Genomic DNA, 27930 nt, shown 5'->3' on the forward strand with positions numbered 1-27930 from the left:
GATAAACCTACAGCTTCCCACTTTATCTCTCTCAGCATCCTCCACAGTGGTCATCGAGGCACTCGGCGATCGCTCGTTACGAGCATCAATCCCAATTGTCCCATCCTAATCTTTCACCGAATCTCCCACCCAGTGCACCCACTGAGGGCTAATTTTCCATACGAACATACGAATTAGAAGCAGGAGTCGACCACTCAACCCCTCGAGCCTGCTCCGCCTTTCAATAAGTTCATGGCTGAACTGATTACTCCAGATTTTCACCTACCCCCGATAACCCTCCAGCCCTGTGCTTATCATGAATCTATCTACCTCTGCCTTAAAAATATTCAAAGACTCTGCTTCCACCACCTTTTGAGGAAGAGAATTCCAAAGACTCACGACCCTCTGAGAGAAATAATTTCTCCTCATCTCTGTTTTAAATGGGCGACCCCTTATTTTTAAACAGTGACCCCTAGTTTGAGATTCTCCCAGAAGGGGAAACATCCTTTTCACATCCACCCTATCAAGACCCCTCAGGATCTTATATGTTTCAATCAAGTCACCTCTTACTCTTCTAAATTCCAGCAGATACAAGCCTAGCCTGTCCAATCTTTCCTCGTAAGACAACCCACCCATTTCAGGTAATAAAAGCAAAATACTGTGGATACTGGAAATCTGAAATGTCCGGAAATCCCAGAGTTGACTCTGCTTCTCTCTCCACAGGTGCTGCCAGACCTGCTGAATATTTCCAGCATTTCTTGTTTTTATTCCACCCCTTTCAGGTATTAGTCTAGTAAACCTTCTCTGTCCTGCCTCCAATGTGTTTACATCCTTCTTTAAATAAGGAGAACAATACTGTACACAGTACTCCAGTTGCAGTTGCACCAATGCCCTGTATTGCTGAAGCATAACCTCCCTACTTTTGTATTCAATTCCCCTCGTGATTAATGCTGACATTCTATTAGCTTTCCTATTTACGTGCTGTACCTGCATACTAACCTTTTGCGACTCATGCAGTAGGACACCCAGGTCGCTCTGCATCTCAGAGCTCCACAGTCTCTCACCATTTAGATAATATGCTTCTTTTTTATTCTTCATGCCAAAGTGGACAATTTGATATTTTTCCACATTATACTCCATTTGCCAGGTGTTTGCCCACTCATTTAAACTATCTATATCCCTTTGTAGCCTCCTTACATCCTCTTCACAAGTTACTTTCCTACCTATCTTTGTGTCATTAGTAAATTTAGCAACCATACTTTCGGTCCCTTCATCTAGCTCATTTCTATAAATTGTAAAAAGTTGAGGCCTCAGCACAGATCCCTGTGGCACACCAATCGTTACATCTTGTCAACTAGAAAATGACCCATTTATGCCTACTCTCTGTTTTCTGTTAGCTAACCAACCTTCTATCCATGCCAGTATGTTACCCCCTACACCATGAGCTTTTACTTGTTGCAATAACCTTTGATGTGGCGCCTTATCAGATGCCTTCTGGAAATAAAAGTACAATACATCCACTGGTTCCCCTTTTTCCACAGTAGATGTAAGTCCCTCAAAGAACTCCAATAAATTGTTTAAACATGATTTCCCTTTCAGAAAACCATGTTGACTCTGCCTGATTACCTTGAATTTTTCTAAATGCCCGACCAATATCTTTTTCATCCAACTCACCCCTCCCACTGCTGATGCTATGGACTCAGCCAGTGGATCAGCTCTCACCACCCCTCTACACATCTCCCACCAGAATGTCCGTTCAAGGCCCTTTCCTTCCATGAAGTTATTGTGTATGGTTCCATCGACATCATGGCCTCAATAGAATCCTGGCTGAGAGCTGATAACACTTTCATAGAGTCATAGAGTAATACAGCACAGAAACAGGCCCTTCGGCCCATCCTGTCTGTGCCGGCCTAACTATTCTAATCCCATTTTCAAGCACTTGGCCCGTAGCCGTTTATGCTGTGGCTTTTTAAGTGCTCATCCAAATACTTCTTAAATTATTTGATTGTCCCTGCCTCTACCACCACTTCAGGCAGTGTGTTCCCAATTCCAACCACCCTCTGGGTGAAAAAACTGTTCATCAAATCCCCACTAAACCTCCTATCCCTTACCTTAAATCTATGTCCCCTGGTTATTGACTCCTCCGAAAAGGGAAAAAGTTTCTCCCCATCTAATTTTTCAATGACCCTCATCATTTTCTATTCCTCAATCACGTCCCCCCTCAGCCTTCTCTGCTCGAAGGAAAACGACCCGAGCCTTTTAAGTCTCTCCTCATAGCTGAAATGCTCCAGCCCAGGCAACATCCTGGTGAATGTCCTCTGCACCCTCTCCAGTGCAATCACATCCTTCCTATCGTGTGGTGACCAGAACTATAAACAGTACTCCAGCTGTGGCCTCACGAGTGTTTTATACATCTCCATTGTAACCTCCCTGATCTTATATTCTGTACCTCGGCTAATAAAGGCAAGTATCCCATATGCCTTCCTAACCACCTTCTCTACCTGTGCTGCTGCCTTCAGTGATCTATGGACAAGTACACCAAGGTCCCTCTGACCTTTTGTACTTCCCAGGTCCAACCATCCATTGTTTATTCCCTTGCCTTGTTAGTCCTCCCAAAATGCATCACCTCACACTTCTCTGGATTAAATTCTATTTGCCGCTGATCCGCCCATCTTCCCAGCCCATCTATATCATCCTGTAATCTAACGCTTTCCTCCTCACTATTTAAGACACCACCACATTTCGTGTCATCGGCGAACTTACTGATCATACCTCCTATATTAATGTCTAAATCATGAATGTACACTATAAACAGCAAAGGTCCCAGCACCGATCCCTGTGGTTCACCACTGGTCACAGGCTTCCACTCGCAGTAACAACCATCGACCGTCACTCTCTGCCTCCTGCAACTAAGCCAATTTTGGATCCAATTTGCCAAATTACCCTGGATCCCATGGGCTCTTACCTTCTTAACCAATCTCCCATGCGGGATCTTATCAAAAGCCTTACTAAAGTCCATGTCGACTATATCATCTGCTTTACCCTCATCTGCACTTCTAGTCACCGCCTTGAAAAATTCAATCAAGTTAGTTAGACACGATCTCCCTCTAACAAAGCCATGCTGACTATCCCTGATTAATCCTTGCTTCTCCAAGTGGAGATTAATCCTGTCCCTCAGAATTTTTCCAATAGTTCCCCAACCACTGATGTTGGACTCACCGGCCTGTAGTTACCTGGTTTATCCCCGCTACCCTTCTTGAATAATGGCACCACATTTGCAGTCCTCCAGTCCTCTGGTACCTCTCCTGTGGCCAGAGAGGATTGGAAAATTTGTGTCAGTGCTCCTGCTATCTCCTCCCTTGCCTCTCATAACAGCCTGGGATACATCTCATCTGGGCCTGGGGATTTATCCACTTTTGAGCCTGCTAAACCAGCTAATACTTCCTCGCTTTCAATGCTAATATGATCAAGAATATCACAATCCCCCTCCCTGATCTCTACACCTACATTGTCCTTCTCCATACTGAACACAGATGAAAAGTAATCATTTAAAACCTCACTTATGTCCTCCGACTCCCCACACAGATTGCCACTTTGGTCCCTAATGGGCCCCACTCTTTCCCTGGTTATCCTCTTGCCCTTAATATACTGATGAAACGCCTTAGAATTTTCCTTTATCTTGCCCGCCAGTGTTTTTTCATGTCCCCTCTTCGCTCTCCTCATTACCTTTTTAAGTACCTCCTCCACTTTCTATACTCCTCTCGTGCCTCTGCTGTTTTCAGCACTCCGAATCTGCCATAAGCCTCCTTTTTGTTTCCTGATCCAATCCTCTATATCCCTTGACATCCACAGTTCCCTGGACTGGTTGGTCCTACCCTTCACCTTAATGGATACATGTTGGCTCTGAACCCTCAGTATTTCCTCTTTGAATGACTCCCACTGGTCTGATATCGATTTTCCTACAAGTAGCTGCTCCCAGTCCACTTTGGCCAGATCCTGTTTGGCCAGATCCTGTTTTATCACATTGAAATCGGCCTTCCCCTAATTCAGTCCCTTTATTTCTTGCCTGTCTTGGTCCTTTTCCATAACTACCTTAAGTCTTACAGAGTTATGGTCACTATCCCCGAAATGCACCCCCACTGATACTTCTACCACTTGTCCAGCTTCATTCCCTAGGAGTAGGTCCAGTACTGCCCCTTCTCTTGTCGAACTTTCTACGTACTGGCTCAAAAAGATCTGCTGTATGCATTTTAAATATTCTGCCCCCTTTAAGCGATTTCCACTAAGACAATCCCAGTTGATATTAGGTAAGTTGAAATCCCCTACTATTATTACCCTATTATTTTTACACCTGTCTGAGATTTGCCTACATATCTGCTCCTCTGTCTCTCCCTGACTGTTTAGAGGCCTATAGTACACTCCCAGCCAAGTGATTGCCCCCTTTTTGTTTTTAGGTTCTACCCATATGGCATCATTTGAAGAACCTTCTAAGGTATCATCCTTTCTTCCTGCAGTAATTGACTCCTTGATCAACAGTGCAATGCCACCTCGTCTTTTATCCCCTCCCCTGTCACGACTGATGATTCTATACCCTGGAATAATGAGCTGCCAGTTCTGCCCCTCCCTCAAACATGTCTCTGTGATAGCAATAATATCATAATCCCATGTGTTAATCAATGCCCTCAATTCATCTGTTTTACGAGTAAGACTCCTTGCATTAAAATAGATGCAATCCAGCCTTGCATTTTTGACTTGTGCCTGAACAGGTCTATCTTTGCTCTGCCTTCCAGACTGACTCAGTTTCTCTTTTATATTTGACTGTGCATCATCCCCTACTGTACCTCCACTCTGTATCCCATTCCCCTGCTAAATTAGTTTAACCCTCCCCCCACTCTCCCCCCCAACAGCACTAGCAAACCCGTCCAACCTGTACAGGTCCCACCTTTGTCAGAAACAGACCCAGTGATCCAGGAAACTAAAGCCCTCTCTCCTGCACCATCTCTTCAGCCATGCATTCATCTGCTCTATCCTCCTATTCCTATACTCACTAGCACATGGCAAAGGGAGTAATCCAGAGATTACAACCTTTGAGGTCCTGCTTTTTAATTTGCTACTTAGCTCCCTAAATTCTTGTTTCAGGACCATATCCCTCTTTTTACCGATGTCGTTGGTACCAATGTGTACCTCAAACTCTGAATGTTTCAGAATGTCCTGCAGTCGCTCCGTGACATCCTTGACCTGAGTACCAGGGAGGCAACATACCATCCTGGAGTCACATTTGTGACTCTTTTGATAAGACAACGTCAGTGGCCAAAAATAATCAACCAATTGGAAATGATGAAATATCTCTGAATCATTGGATATTCACTTTTGAAACACTGGATATATAAAAAAAGGTCTAAGAATGAATTTTATGAACACTCGTTGGCCTCCAGTGACATCCCTCACAACAAAACAGAATGTCTACCTTTGTGTTATTATTTTATGGTCTTTCTGAGGCTCGTTTTTGAAACAAGTAACATTTGGTCAGTCTGAATATCCAGTAGATTTGTCCAGCTTTTGATTAAGCTTTGTCAGGATTATACAATTGTAAGCAGCAATAATAAATGACATTTTAAAAAGAGTTTGTAGTTCTTATTATGCATCATTTAACTCAAATCTTTGTTCCAAGCCAAGTAGACTTCTTTGAACTCAGAAGTCAATTTCATCCACAGAAATGTCCTTGGAGACTGCTGATAGGTAATGGGGTGAACAAAATTTAATCAAGACTCATTAAGGATGGTGACAGTCTTTACAACCTTGAGGTAGATGCAATTATCAAACATGGTCCTTACTGAATGGAATTAATGGTTGAAGGGGCATTGCCCCAAACCCTGCATTAATACAAATACAGGAATGTTCTATTCCACTTGGTGTGATAGTAACAGACCCTCCCTACCTGAAAACTGGCCCTGGGAAGGGGCGGGGGGGAAAGCAGGGTGAAACTTCTGAACTGTAGTATGGATTTTACAGCTTTTAATGAACTCAAACTATAAAACTGAGTAACAGTCGGGTTCATTCGAATAATCTGAACACAAACAAATGACTTTAAGAAAAACATTCCAGCTCTCAGACTTACAATAAGAAATTTGTGAATGGCCAAACTGTTCAGTGATGCATGAAGTTATCTGACACAAATATAAAGGAAGTACGAGCATCTAAACAGTGATTAGTGATGCAAGAACCCGGGAAAGCAAACTTTAATCCTGACAGACAGAATATAGTTTCAATTACTTTCTATTGAGTTACAAGCAACAATTATATACAGAACACAATATCCATCTGTAACCTCATTAACTAAATTTATACAAGTGGTGTCGAGATATTTTAAAGTCAGAACTCACTTTCTCTCCGTGGCAAAATATGACCAATTATCGGTTCAGCAATTTCTGTATTGAGGACAAAAACAGCAACAGCTTGTGATTGCTGCAGCTCAAGTTGCAGTTCAGGCTGGAAATAAAAATCAAATATCACCTCCCCCAACCCACACTGACTTAAAATATACAAAACTGCTCAAAAGATGCCCCTTGTTCACACAAACTCAACCATGGAGCAGCAATCTCACAGCACAGCTGATTTTTCAGACTGGCTCCCTGAGAGCTCAGTGAGTTTATACATTGAGTCTGAGCCACACAGATCAGGAAGTTCTCAGGTTCAATCTCAGTCTTTGCTGAGTTGCCTGTTATGAGGGGATAAGTAGCCAGGTTTCCTGTCACCATTAACTACTCAGTGCCACCAGCTCCTGGAGGTGCTCTACATGGAGGGCAGATGAGGGCCGGATCAGACTGGGCTCTGTGAACAAACTCAAAGCTCACACATGAATACTGGCAGGTGATTGGTGCAAGTAGAACCTGCCTTCAGGACGAGTGGTAAAATTTGACGCTGGGTGGGGAGTGGTTTAAGGGGAAATAAATTAAACCAGTTGCAGAAAGACAATAGTTGACAGGAACAAACAGGCTTATACTCCTGGAGAAGGCCACATAACTCAAGCCGATAAGCAACTGAATTATAAAACCACTGTTACCAAGTGCAACAAACACTGCAGCATCTCTGAAATGAGAATAGAAAGTGCCGGAAATGCTCAGCAGGTCTGGCAGCATCTGTGTAGAGAGAAACAGAGTTAACGTTTCAGTTCTGTGACCTTTCATCAGAACTGGCAAAAGTTAGAAATCTAACCTGTCGAAATATTAAAGCATTTTCCATCTGAATAATCACATTCTACACAGAAACAATTTCTGTTCTCATTTCAGAGATGCTGTAGTGTTTGTTGCACTTGGTAACAGTGGTTTTATAATTCAGTTGCTTATAGGCTTGAGTTATGTGGCCTTCTCCAGGAGTATAAGCCTGTATGTTCCTGTCAAATGTTCTCTTTCTACAACTGGTTTAATTTTTTTTCCCTTAAACTACTCCCCACCCGGCGTCAAATTTTACCACTCGTCCTGAAGGCAGGTTCTACTTGCACCAATCACCTGCCAGTATTCATGTGTGAGCTTTGAGTTTGTTCACAGAGCCCAGTCTGATCCGGCCCTCATCTGCCCTCCATATAGAGCACCTCCAGGAGCTGGTGGCACTGAGTAGTTAATGGTGACAGGAAACATGAGACATTTATTTGGATTGAAAGAACCTCTAAAATCAGACAAAGAAGCTGAGAAAATATTCAGGGGCCTCAGAATTTAGATTACTGTGTTAAATGCTTTACCAAAAAGGGATAAAATGTGATTATTGGTATTTTATAGTTTCTTTAAAATATACACATATATGTATAAAAAAAATCATTTCTGCATTAAAATCATGTCCTCGACAGATGAATCCTCTCACAGCACTCGACCTCCAGTTCGTTTGGGCTGACAGTACAAGCTGCATTTTCACCATTCATATAAATAGTCAAGGAAGGAAATAAAATCGTTACATTTCACTCTGTCTGACAAGTTAAACTCATAATGCAATTGCCACTACAACAACAATTTGCATTTATATATCATCTATAACATCAGAAAAGCAAAACACTGCAGATGCTGGAAATCTGAATTAAAAACAGAAAGTGCTGGAAATACTCATCCGGTCAGACAGCATCTTAAGCGCGGTGGCTCATTTGAATAACTGGGGCATCCCGCCTCCACCCGCCAATCACATGGAGGGGGCGGGATGTTCGTCAGTGGCAATAGCATCAGTTGCCTGGTCACAGGCACTGGCGCCATTTTCAAAGAGCAGCCAACCTGCTGGCGTATTTACATTTTTAAAGCAAGTTCCCCCCAAAAAGCAAATAAATAAATTTCTTCTGCCCCTTTCCCAGCTCCTCCATCAACAATTACAAGAAGTATTTGTCCTTCATCCCCCCAAAATACTTACCTTTTACATCTGATCTTCCCCGCCCCCAACTTCGCAACGTTTCAGGTTCAACCCTTCCCACCGTCCTGTACACTCATTATGTGTATTTGACCTCGTTCCCACCTCCCCTCCCCCGCACTGATAAACCTACCTCCTCTTCCCTCCCCACCCAGTGTCACACCTCATTTCCCCGGACGGGGATCTGAAGGCGCGGGAGTGCGAGCTACCAGGCTGAAGATCATGGCGGGTCCTCAAGATCTCAGGTAAGTATATTTAAATGCATTACTTTTATTCTTTTGAATATGTTAATTGTGGTCCTATCGCCAAACGGCGATCGGGGTGGAGGAGGCACCCCGGAGCCTCACTGCCACCGCCGGGAGGATTGGACGGCCCTGCCTGGATGATCGGGCCTCATCCGAAGCCACTTTCATGTCCTCCACATATCCATAACAATGTCAAGGGCTTCTTAAAATCCACCCCAATGTTTCCGGTCTGTGACCTTTCACTCCAGTTACAGCCATGACTTACTGCTAAACCGGGGGGTACAGCCAGCACCAATGAACCAGACCCCAGCAAGGAGTCAGTGTCATTTAATAAGTGGAGGCGAGGGAAAGAAAGATTCTTCTGAACCATGGGCTGAATTATACCAGCCCCTCGACGGTGTGGGTCATGGAGGGGAGGCCCTTAAAATGCTAGCGGGAGCGGCCCAGGACAACCTATGATGCCAAGAAGGCCCCGCTGGAACTTAGCAGTGGCGGCGAGGCCTCGATGCGGCCCCCTACCCCCTGCTGCTTGGCAACGGGGCCTTCATTACAAAATGTAAATCAGCATTAGTAAGATTCAAATTAACTTAACTGCTGACGGCGTCCGTCCCACACCAATATTACAGCCAACCGGCCACAACCCGCGTGCCTTCAGAACACCGTTGGAGTTCCGAGGCGAGACACTGGCTGGGGGGCGGGGGGGATTAAAATTATCAGGGAGGGGTGGGGGAGTGGGGAAAACACTTTTTATTAGATGTGGGGATGGTGGGAATGTGAAATATGAGAAGGTTGGGGGGAAGTTCAAGAATAAAGTAAGTTTTCTGAATATAGGGCAATGTGAAGATCATTAGGGGGGATTTGAGAAAGGGCTTCCATCTTCTAATTATTTATTAAAATAAAATGAAATCTAATATCCCTTTAAAAATGTAAATTTTTGCCCTGTAAAAATGGCACCGGCACATGCACGGTGACGCCAGACGCCTTTGCCGGGGACGCGGCGGCCATTCCTGATGATGTCATCAGAGGCGGCCGATCCACCCCCTCTATTTAAATCAGCCCCTGCTTGTGATATCGCGCGGGCTGTGCGGTGGAACTTCCATATCAGAAAGCCGCCACTTACTGATAAAATTCAGCCCCACATGTACATCAAAGACAATTTTAACTCTTCAACCAGAAACCAGCTGTCACTGGGCTGAATTAGTAAATTGGTTCTGATACGGTATGGGGTAGAAGTCATGATGCCTGAATATTGCATAATACACTTCTTTGTGGCACTCAATTCATCATCTTCAATTGCTCCCACCACCAGTGATAAAAATGTAACTGTTAGCATTTGGCTTCTGTGCCTTTTTGATCCAAATCTCCTCAGCAGACAACCCACATTTGAAAAGGACAAAACCATCATCTTACTGCTGGGTCCATTACTCTTTTCTGAAATTCTAGTGAAAAGAGAATGGTCGTTGTGAGGTTGCGAGAAAATTTTGCACGAGAATTACCGAGTGACAACCATAGTATAAAGATTGGTGAGTGGAACCCCAAGTGTGCTCCTACCTGCTTTCTTCAGATTGGTTTTCATCTGCTGCTGGTACATCTACAGAGGTAAAAACTAAAAAGTTAGATTGTACAAAGAAAAGCTCTCTCACACTCACTGATTTTCTTAGAATAACTTTGCCAATTGATGATTTTCCAACCAGACTGCTGGATCAGGACAGGTGACCTGAGTGAAGGGGCTTCCTATGAGGAAAGAGTGTAGGAAAGAATTTCATTCCATTTCCATTCGTTCACAGAGTGATCCAAATCTGCATCAGTGAATAGAATGAGAGCTGCCCAGGTTTCAATTCTCTTCTGCACCTCCTGACAAAACCTGGTCTTTTCATTAAGTGAACAAGAAAAGTCCACTCAGCTGCACCAGGGCTACAATATATGGTTTAAACAAGACTCTGAGACTATGTCGCTGAAGTACAATCTTCAAAGCAACAAAGAATCTGCCAAGATCCATGACACAATAGCATTTAGGCAAGTCGAGAATATTCCATCACACTCCTGACTTGTGCCTTTTAGATGATGGATAGGCTTTGGGGAGTTAGGAGATGAGATGAGCACCACAGCATTCCCAGCTTTTGATCTGCCCTGGTAGCCACAGTATTTATGTGGCTGCTTCAGTTCAGTTTCTGGTCCATGATCAACCCCAGGATGTTGAAGGTGGGGATTCAACAATTGAAATGCAATTGAATGTCAAGGGGAGATGGTTAGATTCTGTCTTATTGGAGATGGTCATTGCCTGGCACTTGTGTGGGGCAAATGTCACTTGCCATGTATCAGCCTAAGCCTGAATGTTCTCCAGGTCTTGCTGTATATGGACATGGACTGCTTCAGTATCTGAGGAGTTGTGCATGCTACTTAACATGATGCAACCATCAGCAAACAACCCCATTTCTGACCTTATGATGGACGGAAGGTCATTGATGAAGCAATGAGATGGGCCTCGGACACTACCCTGAGGAACTCCTGCAGCAATGTCCCGGGGTTGAGATGATTGCCCTCCAACGACCACAACTATCTTCCTTTGTGTTAGGTATGACTCCAACCAGCGAAGCATTTTCCCCCTGATTCCCATTGACTCTTGTTTTGCTGGAGTTCCTTGAGGCCACACTCGGTCAAATGCTGCCTTGATGTCAAGGGCAGTCACTGTCACCTCACCTCTTCAGTTCAGTTATTTTTGTCCATGTTTGGACCAAGGCTGTAATGAGGTTGGGATCTGATTGCCCTGGCGGAACTCAAACTGAGTGTTTGTGAGCCAGTTGTTACTGTTTATGTGCCACTTGAAAGCACAGTCAATGACACCTTCCATCACTTTGCTAATGATCAAGAGTAGGCTAATAGGATTGGAATTGGCCGGGTTGGATTTCTCTTTCTTTTGTATACAGGATATGCCTGGGCAATTTTCCACATTGTCGGGAAGATGTCAGTGTTGTAGCTATAATGGAACAGCTTGGATAAGGGCACGGCTAGTTCTGCAGCAGAAGTTTGCAGTACTATAGCCATAATATTGTCAGGACCCATAGCCTTCGTAGTATCCAGTGCCTTCAGCCATTTTTTGATATCACCTGGAGTGAAGCGAATTCGCGGAAGACTGGCATCTGTGATGCTGGAGACCTCAGGAGGAGGCAGAAATGGATCATCCGCTCGGAACCTCTGGCTGAAGATGGATGCAAATGCTTCAGCCTTGTCTTTTGCACTGATTTGATGGGCTCCTCCATCATTGAGGATACGGATATTTGTGGAGCCTCCTGCAGCTGTTCGTTGTTTAATTAGAACATAGAACATAGAACATAGAACAGTACAGCACAGTACAGGCCCTTCGGCCCATGATGGTGTGTCGAACCTTTAACCTACTCTAAGATCAAACTACCTGCATACCCTTCATTCTACTATCGTCCATGTACCTATCCAAGAGTCGCTTAAATGTCCCGAATGTATCTGCTTCTACTACCACCGCTGGCAGCGCATTCCACGCACCAACACTCTCGGTGTAAAGAACCTACCTCTGACATCTCCCCGAAACCTTCCTCCAATCACCTTAAAATTATGCCCCCTGGTGATAGCCCTTTCCGCCCTGGGAAAAAATCTCTGGCTATCCACTCTGTTTGTGCATCTCATCATCTTGTACCCCTCTATCAAGTCACCTCTCATCCTTCTTCGCTCCAATGAGAAAAGCCCCAGCTCCCTCAATCTTTCTTCGTATGACAGGCCCTCCAGTCCAGGCAGCATCCTGGTAAATCTCCTCTGCACCCTCTCTAAAGCTTCCACATCCTTCCTATAATGAGGCGACCAGAACTGAACACAATATTCCAAGTGTGGTCGAACCAGGGCCTTAATGAGCTGCAGCATAATATCGCGACTCTTAAACTCAATCCCCCTGTTAATGAAAGCCAACACACCATACGCCTTCTTAACAACCCTATCAACCTGTGTGGCAACTTTGAGCGATCTATGGACATGGACCCCAAGATCCCTCTGTTCCTCCACACTACCAAGAATCCTGGCTTTAAGCCTGTATTCTGCATTCAAATTCAACCTTCCAAAATGAATCACTTCACACTTTTCCAGGTTGAACTCCATCTGCCACTTCTCAGCCCAGCTCTGCATCCTGTCAATGTCCCGTTGCAACCGACAACAGCCTTCCACACTATCCACAACTCCAGCAACCTTCGTGTCATCGGCAAACTTGCTAACCCAGCCTTCCACTTCCTCATCCAAGTCATTTATAAAAATCACAAAGAGCAGAGGTCCCAGAACCGATCCCTGCGGAACACCACTGGTCACCAAGCTCCATGCTGAATACTTTCCATCTACTACCACCCTCTGTCTTCTATGGGCCAGCCAATTTTGTATCCAGACAGCCAGCTTTCCCTGAATCCCATGCCTCCTCACTTTCTGAATGAGCCTACCATGGGGAACCTTGCTAAAATCCATATACACCACATCCACTGCTCTTCCTTCATCAATATGTTTTGTCACATCTTCAAAGAATTCACTAAGGCTTGTGAGGCATGACCTGCCCCTCACAAAGCCATGCTGACTGTCTCTAATCAAACCATGCTTATCCAAAGAATCATAAATCCTGTCTCTCAGAATCCTCTCCAATAATTTGCCCAATACCGACATAAGACTAACTGGTCTATAATTCCCAGGGTTATCCCTATTCCCTTTCTTGAACAAGGGAACAACATTTTCCACCCTCCAATCATCTGGTACTATTCCACTGGACAGTGAGGACACAAAGATAATCGCCAAAGGCGCAGCAATCTCTTCCCTCACTTCCCGTAATATCCTTGGGTATATCCCGTTGGCCCCGGGGACTTATCTGTCCTCATATCATTCAAAATTTCCAGCACATCCTCCCTCTTAACCTCAACCTGTTCAAGCATATCAACCTGTTCCACTCTGTCCTCACAAACGACCAGGTCCCTCTCACTAGTGAGTACTGAAGCAAAATATTCATTTAGGACCTCCCATACCTCCTCCGACTTCAGGCACAAGTTCCCTCCACTATCCCTGATTGGCCCTACCCTCACTCTGGCCATCCTATTGTCCCTCACATAAGTGTAGAACGCCTTGGAATTTTCCTTAATCCTACCCGCCAAGACTTTTTCATGTCCCCTTCTAGCTCACCTAAGTCCATTCTTCAGTTCCTTCCTGGCTACCTTGTAACCCTCTATAGCCCTGTCTGATCCTTGCTTCCTCAACCTTAAGTAAGCCTCCTTCTTCCTCTTGACGAGCTGTTCCACATCTCTTGTCATCCAAGGTTCCTTCACCCTACCATCCCTTCCCTGCCACATCGGGACAAACCTATCCAGCAGTCGCAGCAAGTGCTCCCTAAACAACCTCCACATTTCTGTCGTGCATTTCCCTGAGAACATCTGTTCCCAATTTATGCTCCCCAGTTCCTGCCTAATAGCATGTAATTTCCCCTCCCCCAATTAAATATTTTCCCATCCCGTCTGCTCCTGTCCCTCTCCATGACTATAGTCAAGGTCAGGAAGTTGTGATCACTATCACCGAAATGCTCTCCCACTGAAAGATCTGCCACCTGGCCTGGTTCGTTGCCAAGCACCAAGTCAAACATAGCCTCCCCTCTCGTCGGCCTATCTACATATTGAGTCAGGAAACCTTCCTGGACACACCTGACAAAAACTGCTCCATCCAAACTATTTGCACTAAGGAGGTTCCAATCAAGAGTAGGGAAGTTGAAGTCACCCATGACAACAACCCTGTTACTTCTGCACCTTTCCAAAATCTGCCTCTCAATCTGTTCCTCCGTGTCTCTGTTGCTATTGGGGGGTCTATAGAAAACTCCCAACAAAGTGACTGCTCCTTTCCTGTTTCTGACTTTCACCCATAATGACTCAGTAGACAAACCCTCCTCGACGACCTCCCTTTCTGCAGCTGTGATACTATCCCTGATTAGCAATGCCACTCCCCCACCTCTTTTACCTCCCTCCCTATTCCTTTTGAAACATCTAAACCCCGGAACATCCAACATCCATTCCTGCCCCTGTGATATCCACGTCTCCGTAATGGCCACAACATCGTAGCTCCAAGTACTGATCCATGCTTTAAGTTCATCACCCTTATTCTGACACTTCTTGCATTAAAATTGTCCACCAACAGTGACGACTGGATGTAGCAAGACTGCAGAGCTTAGATCTGATCTGATCTGTTGGTTGTGGGATTGCTGAGCTCTGTCTATTGCATGCTGCTTCCATTGTTTGGCTCGCAAGTAGTCCCGTGTTGTAACTTCACCAGGCTGACACCTCATTTTTAATTATGCCTGGTGTTGCTCCTGGCATGCTCTCCTACACTCTTTATTGAACCAGGCTTGGTCCCTTTGCTGGATGGCAATGGTAGAGTGAGGGATATGTCGGGTCATGAGGTTACAATTTGTGGTTGAATACAATTCTGCTGCTGCCATTTTTTAATTGGTTTATTTTACAAGTTGACCAGAGCTGGTGGTGAGTCATTTCTTGCCATTAGGCAATCAGCTCAGAGGGAATTAAGAATCAAGTCAGACAGGTGGGACTGAAACCATTTGTAGGACAGAAAGCATCGGAGCAGCAGTTTCTGTTCCCTGAAGGGCAAAGTATTCTGCTGAAAGATCTCACTGTCCAGTACGAGAACCAACAAACACTGACCTGAAACACAACTGTGCTGGGATTTCAACCCACAACCTCTGAATGGGTTTGTTCAGCCATTCATGAGAAACACCAATGTTCACTCCATGAGGACACAGAACGAATGAGCAACAGGACACCAAAGGATTTCAGAGAAAAGCAAAATACTGTGGATTCTGGAAATCTGAAATAAAAACGAAAAGTGCTGAAAATACTCAGCAGGTCTGGCAGCCTCTGTGGAGAAAGAAGCAGAGTTAAAGTTTCAGGTCAGTGACCTTTCATCACAATGGGCAATGGTTAGAGATGTAATAGATTTTAAGCAGAGGTGGGGGGTGGGGGAAGAGTACAAAAGGGAAGGTGTGTGATAGGACAGAGGGTCGGAGAGATTAACTGACAAGGAGATCCTGGGGCAAAGGCAAAGAGAGTGTGCTAATGCTGTGGTGAAAGACAAAGCATTAGTGTAGAGTGAGTGTTAATGACTGAATAATGAACAGCCCTAGCCAAAAGCACAAACATAAAAAAAAACTGTCGGCACACAGGAACATAGAGACATCGAAGCAGGAGAAGGCCATTCAACCCATCAAGCCTGCCCCGCCGTTCAATATGATCATGGCTGATCATCTACTTCAATGCCTTTTTCTTACACTATCCCCATATCCACTTATGTCATTGGTATTTAGAAATCTGTCAGTCTCTGCTTTAAACATACTCAATGACTGAGCTTCCATAGCCCTCTGCGGTAGAGAATTCCAAATATCCACAACCCTCTGAGTAAAGAAATTTCTCTTCGGCTCTGTCCTAAGTTGTTTCCCCCTTATTTTGAAATTATGTCCCCTGGTTCTAGAGTCCCCAACCACGGGAAACATCTTAGCTGCATCTACCCTTTCTATCCATTGAAGTATTTTCTAGGTTTCAATGGGATCACCAATCATTCTTTGAAACTCGAGAGAATAAAGGCCCAGTTTCCCCAATCTCTCTTTATAGGACAATCCCGCCAACCCAGGTCAAGTCTGGTGATTCTTCGTTGCACTCCCTCTATGGCAATAATATCCTTCCTATGGTAAGGGGACCAAAACTGCACACAGTACCGCCAAGTGCAGTCTAACCAAGCTTCAATACATTTATAGCAAGAATTCACTCCTCCTGTACTCAAATCCTCTTGCGATAAAGGCTAACATACCATTAGCCTTCCTAGTTGCTTGCTGCACCTGCATGTTAGTTTTCAGTGACTTATTGACAAGGACACCCAGGTCCTTTTGTACGTCTACACTTTCTAATCCCTTACCATTTAAGAAATACTCTGCACATCAATTCCTCCTGCCAAAATGGATAACCTCACATTTTTCCACATTATATTCCATCTGCCACGTTCTTGCCCGATCACTAAGTCTGTCCAAATCCCATTGAAGCCGCTTTGCATCTTCCTCACAGCACACATTCCCACCTAGTTTTGTGTCATCTGCGAACTTGGAAATCTACATTTGGTCCCCACATCCAAATCATTAATATATATTGTGATCAGCTGGGGCCCAAGGACTGATCCCTGCAGTACCCCACTAGTCACAGCCTGCCAACGTGGGAATGACCCGTTTATTGCTACTTGCTACTTTCTACCTGTTAACCAATCCTTAATCCATGCCAGTATATTACCTCCTATCCCATGTGCTTTAATTTTGCTAACCAATCTCCTGTGGGGAACTTTATCAAAAACTTTCTGAAAATCCAAGTATACCATGTCCACCAACTCCCCTTTATCAATTCTGTCAGTAACATCTTCAAAAAACTCCAACAGATTCATCAAACATGATTTCGCATTCATAAATCCATGTTGACTATGCCCAATCTGATCATTATTATCCAAGTGTCCATTTATCACATCTTCCGGAATAGAGACAAGCAATTTCCCAACAACTAACGTAAGACTAACAGGTCTGTAATTCCCTGTTTTCTCTCTCCCTTTCTTCTAAAATAGTGGGGTGACATTTGCGACCTTCCAATCTGCAGGAACCGCTCCAGAATCTATAGAATTTAGGAAGATGATCACCAGTGCATTCACTATCTCCATGGCTGCTCTTTTAACATTCTTGGATGTAGAATGTCAGGTCCTGGCGTCTTATCAACCTTCAGCCCCATTAATTTCTCCAATACTAATATTAATTTTCTTCAATTCTGGGAAATTTCTCATATTTTCCTCAGTGAAGACAGACACAAAGTAATCATTTAGCTTCTCTGCCATTTCTCTATTCCCATCATAAATTCTCCTGAATCTGCCTGTAATGGACCCATGTTTGTCTTCGCCAAACATTTCCCTTTTATGTCCATGCAGAAGCTTTTCAGTCTGTTTTTATATCTTTTGCGAGCTTACATTCATATTCTATTCTCCCTTTCTTTATCAGTTTCTTGGTTCTCCCTTGCTGTATTCTAAGATCAACCCAATCATCAGGTTTACTCCTGTTTCTGGCAAATTTATAGGCCTTTTCTTTTAATCTTGTACAATTCTTAACTTCCTTTGTTATCCACGGTTGACTGCCGTTACCTTTGTGGTTTTTGCGCCTTGAAGGAATGTATAGTTGCTGTAAACTATGTAATATTTCTTTAAAGACTATCCATTGTCTATGTGCTGTCACACCTTTTAATATATTTTCCCAATCCACCTCAGCCAATTTGCCCCTCATACCTTCAGAATTTTGCTTGTTCAAATTTAACACCCTGGCTCCAGATTGAACTACCTCACTTTCAAACATAATGTAAAATTCTATCATATTATGGTCAGTCATCCCTAAAGGTTCTTTTACAACAAGATTATTAATTAATTAGCCATTTCACATTGCATAATACTAGATTTACAATAGCCTGCTCTCTAATCGGTTCCTCAACATACTGCTGGAAAAAACCATCCCGAACAGACTCCAGAAACTTGTCCTCCACAGCATTAGTGCTCATTAGGTTTACCCAGTCTATATGCAGATTGAATTCACCCATGATTACTGTATTACCCATGCCACATGCTTCTCTAATTTCCTGATTAATATCATGCCCCATATTACCACGACTGTTTGATGGCCTATAAACAACTCCTACCAATGTTTGCTGTTTGCTGTTACTTCGCTCCACCCAAACAGATTCCACATTTTCTTCTTCCGATCTGAGATCCTCCCGTACTCATGTATTGAACCCATCTCTTATTATCAGTATAACAACACCTCCTTTTCCTTTTTGCCTGTCCTTCCAAAATGTCGAATATCCTCGAATATTCAGTTCCCAGTCTTGGCCACCCTGTAACCAAGTTTCCGCTATGGCCAGAGATGTAGAGGAAAGGATAGCGAAGATAATTCTCGACAGGGGCGAGAGTAACAGGGTAGTTGTTATGGGGGACTTTAACTTTCCAAATATCGACTGGAAATACTATAGTTCGAGTACTTTAGATGGGTCAGTTTTTGTCCAGTGTGTGCAGGAGGGTTTTCTGACACAGTATGTCGACAGGCCAACCAGGGGCGATGCCACATTGGATTTGGTACTGGGTAATGAACCCGGTCAGGTGTTAGATTTAGATGTAGGTGAGCACTTTGGTGATAGTGATCACAATTCGGTTAGGTTTACCTTAGCGATGGGCAGGGACAGGTATATACCGCAGGGCAAAAATTATAGCTGGGGGAAAGGAAATTATGATGCGATTAGGCAAGATTTAGGATGCGTAGGATGGAGAAGGAAACTGCAGGAGATGGGCACAATTGAAATGTGGAGCTTATTCAAGGAGCAGCTACTGCGTGTCCTTGATAAGTATGTACCTGTCAGGCAGGGAGGAAGTTGTCGAGCGAGGGAGCCGTGGTTTACTAAAGAAGTTGAAGCGCTTGTCAGGAGGAAGAAGAAGGCTTATGTTAGGATGAGACATGAAGGCTCAGTTAGGGCGCTTGAGAGTTACAAGCTAGCCAGGAAGGATCTAAAGGAAGAGCTAAGAAGAGCAAGGAGAGGACACGAGAAGTCATTGGCGGATAGGATCAGGGAAAACCCTAAGGCTTTCTATAGGTATATCAGGAATAAAAGAATGACTAGAGTTAGATTAGGGCCAATCAAGGATAGTAGTGGGAAGTTGTGTGTGGAATCAGAGGAGGTAGGGGAAGTGTTAAATGAATATTTTGCGTCAGTATTTACAGTAGAGAAAGAAAATGTTGCCGAGGAGAATACTGAGATTCAGGCGACTAGGCTAGATGGGATTGAGGTTCACAAGGAGGAGGTGTTAGCAATTTTGGAAAGTGTGAAAATAGATAAGGCCCCTGGGCCAGATGGGATTTATACTAGGATTCTCTGGGAAGCTAGAGAGGAGATTGCAGAGCCTTTGTCCTTGATCTTTATGTCGTCATTGTCGACAGGAATAGTGCCGGAAGACTGGAGGATAGCAAATGTTGTCCCCTTGTTCAAGAAGGGGAGTAGAGACAGCCCTGGTAATTATAGACCTGTGAGCCTTACTTCGGTTGTGGGTAAAATGTTGGAAAAGGTTACAAGAGACAGGATTTATAATCATCTTGAAAAGAATAAGTTCATTAGAGATAGTCAGCACGGTTTTGTGACTGGTAGGTCGTGCCTCACAAACCTTATTGAGTTTTTTGAGAAGGTGACCAAACAGGTGGATGAGGGTAAAGCAGTGGATGTGGTGTATATGGATTTCAGTAAGGCGTTTGATAAGGTTGCCCACGGTAGGCTATTGCAGAAAATACGGAAGTATGGGGTTGAAGGTGATTTCGAGCTTTGGATCAGAAATTGGCTAGCTGAAAGAAGACAGAGGGTGGTGGTTGATGGCAAATGTGCATCCTGGAGTTTAGTTACTAGTGGTGTACCGCAAGGATCTGTTTTGGGGCCACTGCTGTTTGTCATTTTTATAAATGACCTGGATGACGGGGTAGAAGGGTGGGTTAGTAAATTTGCGGATAACACTAAGGTCGGTGGAGTTGTGGATAGTGCCGAAGGATGTTGTAGGGTACAGAGGGACATAGATAGGCTGCAGAGCTGGGCTGAGAGATGGCAAATGGAGTTTAATGTGGAAAAGTGCGAGGTGATTCACTTTGGAAGGAGTAACAGGAATGCAGAGTACTGGGCTAATGGGAAGATTCTTGGTAGTGTAGATGAACAGAGAGATCTTGGTGTCCAGGTGCATAAATCCCTGAAGGTTGCTACCCAGGTTAATAGGGCTGTTAAGAAGGCATATGGTGTGTTAGCTTTTATTAGTAGGGGGATCGAGTTTCGGAGTCACGAGGTCATGCTGCAGCTGTACAAAACTCTGGTGAGACCGCACCTGGAGTATTGCGTGCAGTTCTGGTCACCGCATTATCGGAAGGATGTGAAAGCTATGGAAAGGGTGCAGAGGAGATTTACTAGGATGTTGCCTGGTATGGAGGGAAGGTCTTACGAGGAAAGGCTGAGGGACTTGAGGTTGTTTTCATTGGAGAGAAGGAGGAGGAGAGGTGACTTAATAGAGACATATAAGATAGTCAGAGGGTTAGATAGGGTGGATAGTGAGAGTCTTTTTCCTCGGATGGTGATGGCAAATGCGAGGGGACATAGCTTTAAGTTGAGGGGTGATAGATATAGGATAGATGTCAGAGGTAGTTTCTTTACTCAGAGAGTAGTAGGGGCGTGGAACGCCCTGCCTGCAACAGTAGTAGACTCGCCAACTTTAAGGGCATTTAAGTGGTCATTGGATAGACATATGGATGAAAATGGAATAGTGTAGGTCAGATGGTTTCACAGGTTGGCGCAACATCGAGGGCCGAAGGGCCTGTACTGCGCTGTAATGTTCTAATTCTAATTCTAATTCTAATTAGATCATACCCATTTACCTCTATTTGGGCCTGTAAATCATCTCCCTTGTTGTGAATGCTGCGTACATTCAGGTAGAGTGCCTTTAACCTAGTCTGCTTCACATTCTGCATTCTAAGCCTAGTTGATGCTCATCTTTGTTTCACGTGCCTGCTAATGTCACTTGCTACTTTTCTACCTCCTGTTACCAGCTTTACTTCCTTCCAATTTGAGCTTCCCCTCAGGTTCCCATCCCCCTAACACGCTGGTTTAAACTCTCTTCAACAGCACCAGCAAATCTCCCTGTGAGGATATTAGTTCCCGTCCTGTTAAGGTGTAGTCTGTCCATCTTGTACAGATCCCACCTGCCCCAGAACCGGTCCCAATGCCTCAGAAATCTGATGCCCTCCCTCCTACTCTAATTCTCCAATCACGTGTTCAATCGGTCACTTCTCTTAATCCTATGGTCACGTGCACGTGGCACTGGGAGCAATCCTGAGATTACTGCTTTGGAGGTCCTGATTTTTAATTTCCTTCCTAAATCCATAAAGTCTGCTTTCAGAACCTCATCTCTCTTCTTACCTATGTAATTGGTACCAATGTGAACCACGACCTCTGGCTGTTCACCTTCCCCCAGAAGGATGCTCTGCAGCCGCTCAATGACATCCTTGACTCTGGCATCAGGGAGGCAACACACCATCCTGGAGTCACAATTACTGCTGCAGAAATGTCTGTCTGATCCCCTGACTATCGAATTCCCTATCACTATTGCGCTCCCACTTTTCTTCCTCCCCTCCTGTGCAGCTGAGCCACCCGTGGTGCCATGGACTTTGCTCCAGCTGCACTCCCCCGAGGAGCCATCGCCCTCATCAGTATCCAAAATGGAAAACCGATTAGCAAGCAAGACTCCTGCACTGCCTGCCTGGTTCTCTTAGATTGCCTGGCAGTCACGCATTCCCTCTCTGCCTGCATGCTCCTAACCTGCATTGTGACCACCTCCCTAAACGTGCTATCCATGTAGTCCTCTGCCTTGTGGATGCACAACACTGACTCCAGCCACTGTTCAAATTCCGAAACCCAGAGTTCATGCTTCTGCAGCCAGTGACACTTCCTACAGATGTGTTCGTCTCGGACACGTGGTGTGTCCATGACTTCCCACATACCGCAGGCCATACATTCCATTTGTCCAAGCTGACCTGCCAAATCGCTGCTTCACCTGAAAGGAGTGTTTAGAGCCTTGGATAGTGAGGAGAGAGGAGGTAAGAGGGCAGGTATTACACCTCCTGCGATTGCATGGACAGGTGCCATGGGAAGGGGATGAAGTGTTGGTGATAATGGAGGACTGGACCAGGGTATTGTGGAAGGAACAATTCCTTCGGAATACTGACAGGGGAGGGGAGGGGAAAATGTGTTTGGTAGTGGCATCATACTGGATGTGGAGGAAATGGCAGAGGACGATCCTTTAAATGTGGAGGCTGGTGAGGTGGAAAGTGAGGACAAGGGGAACCCTGTCATGGTTCCGGGAGGGAGGGGTAGTTGTGAGGGCAGAAGTGTGGGAAATGGCTCGGACACGGTTCAAGGCCCTGTCAATCACAGTGAGGGGGTATCCTCAGTTCAGGAAAAAGAAGTGCTGTTGTGGAAGGTTGCATCATCAGAACAGATGCCTCGGAGATGGAGAAATTGGGAGAATGGAATGGAGTCCTTAAAGGAAGCAGGATGTGAGGAAGTATATTCGAGGTAGCGGTGGGAGTCGGTGGGCTTATAATGAATATTAGTGGACAGTCTATCCCGAAAGATCGACCCAGAGAAGTCGAGGAAGGGAAAGGAAGTGTCAGAGGTGGACCACGTTGTCATGCAGGCCCCCATCTGCCAACAATGGAGCACAAATATTTTGCCACATGGACATTAAATTTTAATGTTGTTGCTGGGAAAAAATGAAGGCCTATTACAGGAGGTTGTCAAGCCCCTGACTGGAAAGACATTTGCATAGTAACAGACAATGCTTGGAAAGGACAAAGGGGCCACTCCCAGCTCCAATTTAATCCAATTTAACGTTTCCAGACGCTGAAGGTGGAGAGGCCAGCATTCCAGATTAACTGCTGAGATGGCCGAATACACAAACAGACATGATCAGACCTGTTTACTAACATGACTAACTGGCTGTTGGAGTTTTTTGAATTTGAACTTGCTACAGAGAATTTGAACTAAGACAGCTGTTTGCTCCTGGACTGAAAAGACGTCTCTCCTGTCTGCTCCCATCTCAGGATCTAATGAGAGGGAGGAACCGAAGGAAATCAGTATTAGTAAAAAAATGTGGACGGAAATTAATGGGGTTAAAGGCTGACAAATCCCCAGGGACTGATAATCTACATCCCAGAGTACTGAAGGAAGTGGCCCTGGAAATAGTGGATGCATTGGAGGTCATCTTCCAAAATTCTATAGACTCTGGAGCAGTTCCTACAGATTGGTGGCTGGCAAATGTAACCCCACGATTTAAAAAAGGAGGATGAGAAAAACAGGGAATTACTGACCAGTTAATCTTACATCAGTAGTGGGGAAAATGCTAGAGTCTATTATAAATGCGATAGCAGAACAGCTTAAGAGCAGAAACGGGATTGGGCAAAGTCAGCATGGGTTTACGAAGGGAAATCATGCTTAACAAATCTACTGGAGATTTTTTAGGATGTAACTGGTAGCATAGATAAGGGAGAACAAGTGGATGTGGTGTATTTGGATTTTCAGAAGGCTTTTGATAAGGTCCCACGTAAGATATTAGTGTGCACAAGTAAAGCACAGGGGATTGGGAGTAATTATTGCCATGGATTGTGAATTGGTTGACAGACAGACAAGAAACAGAGAATAGGAATACACGGGACTTTTTCCAGGTGGCAGGCAGTAACTAGTCAGGTACCGCAGGTATCAGTGCTTGGGACCCAGCTATTCACAATATATATGTATGACTTGGGTGAGGGAACTAAATGCAACATTTCCATGTTCGCAGACGACACAAAGCTGGGGGTGGGGGTGGGGGTGTGGGTGCGGGGGGTGGGGGGGTGCCGGGGGGAATGTGAGCTGGATGAGGAGGATGCAAAGAGACTCCAATGTGATTTGGACAAATTGGGTGATTGGGCAAATGCATGGCAGATGCAGTATAACATGGATAAATGTGAGGGTATCTGCTTTGGTTGTAAAAACAGAAAAGCAGATTATCTGAATGGTGATAGATTGGGAAAGGGGGAGGTGCAATGAGACCTGGGTGTCCTTGTACACCAGTTGTTGAAAGCAAGCATTCAGGTGAAGCAAGCAATAAGGAAGGCGAATGGTATGTTGGCCTTCATTGCAAGACGATTTGAGTACAGGAGCAAGGATGTCTTACTGCAGTCATACAGGGCCTTGGTGAGACCACATCTGGAGTATTGTGTGCAGTTTTGGTCTCCTTATCTGAGGAAGGATGGTCTTGCCATGGAGGGAGTGCAAAGAAGATTTACTCGGCTAATTCCTGGGATGGTAGGGTTGATGTATGAGGAGAGATTGGCTTGACTGGGCTTATATTCCCTAGAGTTTATAGAATGAGAGGGGATCTCATAGAAACCTATCAAATTCAGAAAGGACTATACAGCTAAAAGCAAGGAGGAGGCTCCTGATGGCTGGGGAGTTTAGAACCAGGGGTCCCAGTCTCAAGGTAGGGGGTATGCCATTTAGAACCGAGATGAGGAGAAATTTCTTCACTCAGAGGGTGGTGAACCTGTCGGAATTCTCTATCGCAGAAGGCAGTGGAGGCCAGGTCATTAAATATATTCAAGAAGGAGATTGATATATTTCTTAATGCCAAAGGGTTCAAGGGATATTGGGGAGAAAGCGGGAACAAGGTACTGAATTAGACCATGAGCTTCTGTTTTGAATGGCGGAGAAGGGCCGAATGGCCTACTCCTGCTCCTATTTTCTATATTTCTCACAGAACTGAAGACCCATTGAAGACACATGAACCCCAAGAGAGAAAAGTTCCCGATAGTGAACAAGATTTAAGAAGAATACTGGGCCCCAACGAAAAGCAAGACGACCTACAAAAGGACGACAGTGAGCTCAAAGCACAGTGAACAAGAAACTCTTCTGATATTGCCTCAGATCTCTCTACTTTATTTTTTATTCTGCTCTTTTCTGTCTCTATTTGCATGTGCGTATCATCTATCCATGCTAGCATGGGGCGGACCGTGTGTTCATAGGCAGTAACCGAATTACAGTTTAAACTTAAGTTTTAATAAATTTCACTTTTCTTCTTTAAATCTAAGAAGGCCTGGTTATGCTGGTTTCTTTGCCTTATAATTGGAGAGTGGTGAACAAGGATTCACCAAGGGTGAGTTCAAAACAGGGTATGTATAAAATCAAACTCTATTACAATAAGACCAGGTGAAGTTTGAAAAAGACCACCAGACACTTTGCTCACCTGGTCGGAACAACGTAAATGTGAGAGAAGGGTGGAAATTGGAAGCAAAGTTGATAAAGTTTTCTAGTTCAGGGTGGGAGCTGGAAATGGCACTGATACAGTCATTAATGTACTGGAAAAAGAGTTGGGGGAGGGACCGGAGTAGGACTGGAACAACGAATGTTCGACATACTCCACAAAAAGATAGGCAAAACTGGGACCCATGCAGGTACCCATAGCAACACCTTTTATTTGAAGGAAGTGCACAAAGTTAACATGCAGGTACAGCAGGCTATTAGGAAGGTAAATGGTATGTTGGCCTTTATTGCAAAGGGATTGGAGGATGGGATAAAGAAATCTTACTAAAATTGTACAGAACTTTGGTGAGACCGCACCAAGAATACTACTTGCAATTTTAGTCTCCGCATTTAAGAAATGATATACTTGCACTGGAGGCAGTGCAGTGAAGATTCACTACATTGGTCCCTGGGATGAGGGGGTTGTGCTATGATGAGAGGCTGAGTAAATTGGGCCTAAATTGTCTGGAGTTTAGAAACATGAGAGACGATCTAACTGAGACATACAAGATTCTGAAAGGGCTTGATAGGGTAGAAGCTGAGATATTGTTCCCACTGGTCGGAGAATCTAGAATGCAGTGACACAGTCTCAGGATAAGGGGTCAATCATTCAGGATTGAGATGAGGAGAAATTACTACATTCAAAGGGTTGTGAATCCTTGGAATTCTCTACCCCAGAGGATTGTGGATGATCCATCATTGAATACATTTAAGGCTGCGGTAGATAGATTTTTGGTCTCACAGGGAATCAAGGGATATTGGGAGAGGGCAGGAAAGTGGAATTGAAGCCCAAGATCAGCCATGATCATATTGAATGACGGAGCAGGCGCGATGGGCCATATGGTCTACTTCTGCTCCTATTTCATGTGTTTTTGTGTTCTTGAGTGGAGTAAAGGAGAAGTCATTATTAATATTATGAAGTTATTCTTAAGGATTCCTGAGCATGTGGACAAGCGTTTTGAAAGTAGTGTGAGAACTGGCATGGCCCAGTGATTGAAGGAGCAGGTTAAGTCTCTCAGCTCTGCCGAGGTGTGGTTTTTAGGGCCAGAAAGGCCAGAATTGGTTTGTCTTTGATCCACTTCAACAAAAATCCTTCTTTTCTCAGTTGTGTCATTTGTGATATTGCTTTGGTTTGTGCACAACTCCCACAGCTGATGTGTAGCACCGTGATCACACAGTGGTTAGTACACTGAGTTGTGGCTGCATCAATGTCTGGTCTCTGCCGCACATGTTAACAGAACACAGTGAAAAATCAATCTATTCCAACTGGAAACAAATTGTTGTTCATGGAAAACAATTTGCTCCTTCAAATACTCGCGCTCTCACATGCCTGTGCTTGATGCTCCAAAATTCAAACCCGTCTCTTCTCCCAGCTTCTCCTCCTTTCACAGTCAATATCCCTCTTTTACTTTCCTCCTTCCATTCCATTATCATTTTCCTGCACCATTGCCTCATCGAACATCCATTCTCAATATTACGCCGTTAGGTTTGCTCTGCTCCCACTGCTGTTCCTGGGGACACAGGTCCCATTCACACCAATGTTCATTTGTGTCTTGAATCCAGATACATTTCTATCCATGGGACCACTTGGTGAACAAGCTGTGAAAGCAGAGCCGGCCTTTCGAGGGACAGCGGCCCGGCAGCTCATGATACTTTCTTGGGGAATATTGTGATCGGGGGATACTAACTGAAAACTGGCTTCTGTTTATCTGGTAGTTGGCGCTTTTCTCTAAACAGTTGAGGTGGATGAGTGACGGGCAGTGCCACATTGCTGCCAATGAGGGCTCAAATGTGCCATTTTGTCCAGCTAGGTCAGTGCAGCAAGATCCAAAACATCCTGTCTTCATCTTAATCGATCTGTTGAAAGGTGTGATTGAAAGAAATGGAGAATAAATGAACAGAGTGCTAGTGGCTGAAAAGGAGCAATTACAGGAGATTGGCCATGAGTCAAAGGTCTTTAAAATGTCCATGTGCTGTGATCAGAAACGGTAGAATTTAAAACACGTGTGAAGGAAAGTAAAGAGTGATCTTGGATGTGAGAAGATCACAAGAAAGTTGTTTCTGAAGCTGTGTCCTTGAGGCAGGCTGCGTGTTGTCAGGAAACTGTTATAGTGAAAGCACAAACAACAACAACTTATATTTATATAGCACCTTTAACATCATAAAATATCCCAAGTAGCTGAACAGGAGGGTTATAACGCTAAATTTGACATCGAGCCACATAAGGAGATTTTCGGGCAGACGAACAAAATCTCAAAAAAGAGACAATTTTTGAGGAGTGTCTCAAAGGAGGAAAGTGAGGTCGAGAGGCAGAGAGGTTTAGGGAGGGAATTCCACAGCTTAGAGCCCAGGCA

Source organism: Heterodontus francisci, chromosome 40, assembly GCF_036365525.1.
Source record: "Heterodontus francisci isolate sHetFra1 chromosome 40, sHetFra1.hap1, whole genome shotgun sequence".
NCBI lineage: Eukaryota > Metazoa > Chordata > Chondrichthyes > Heterodontiformes > Heterodontidae > Heterodontus > Heterodontus francisci.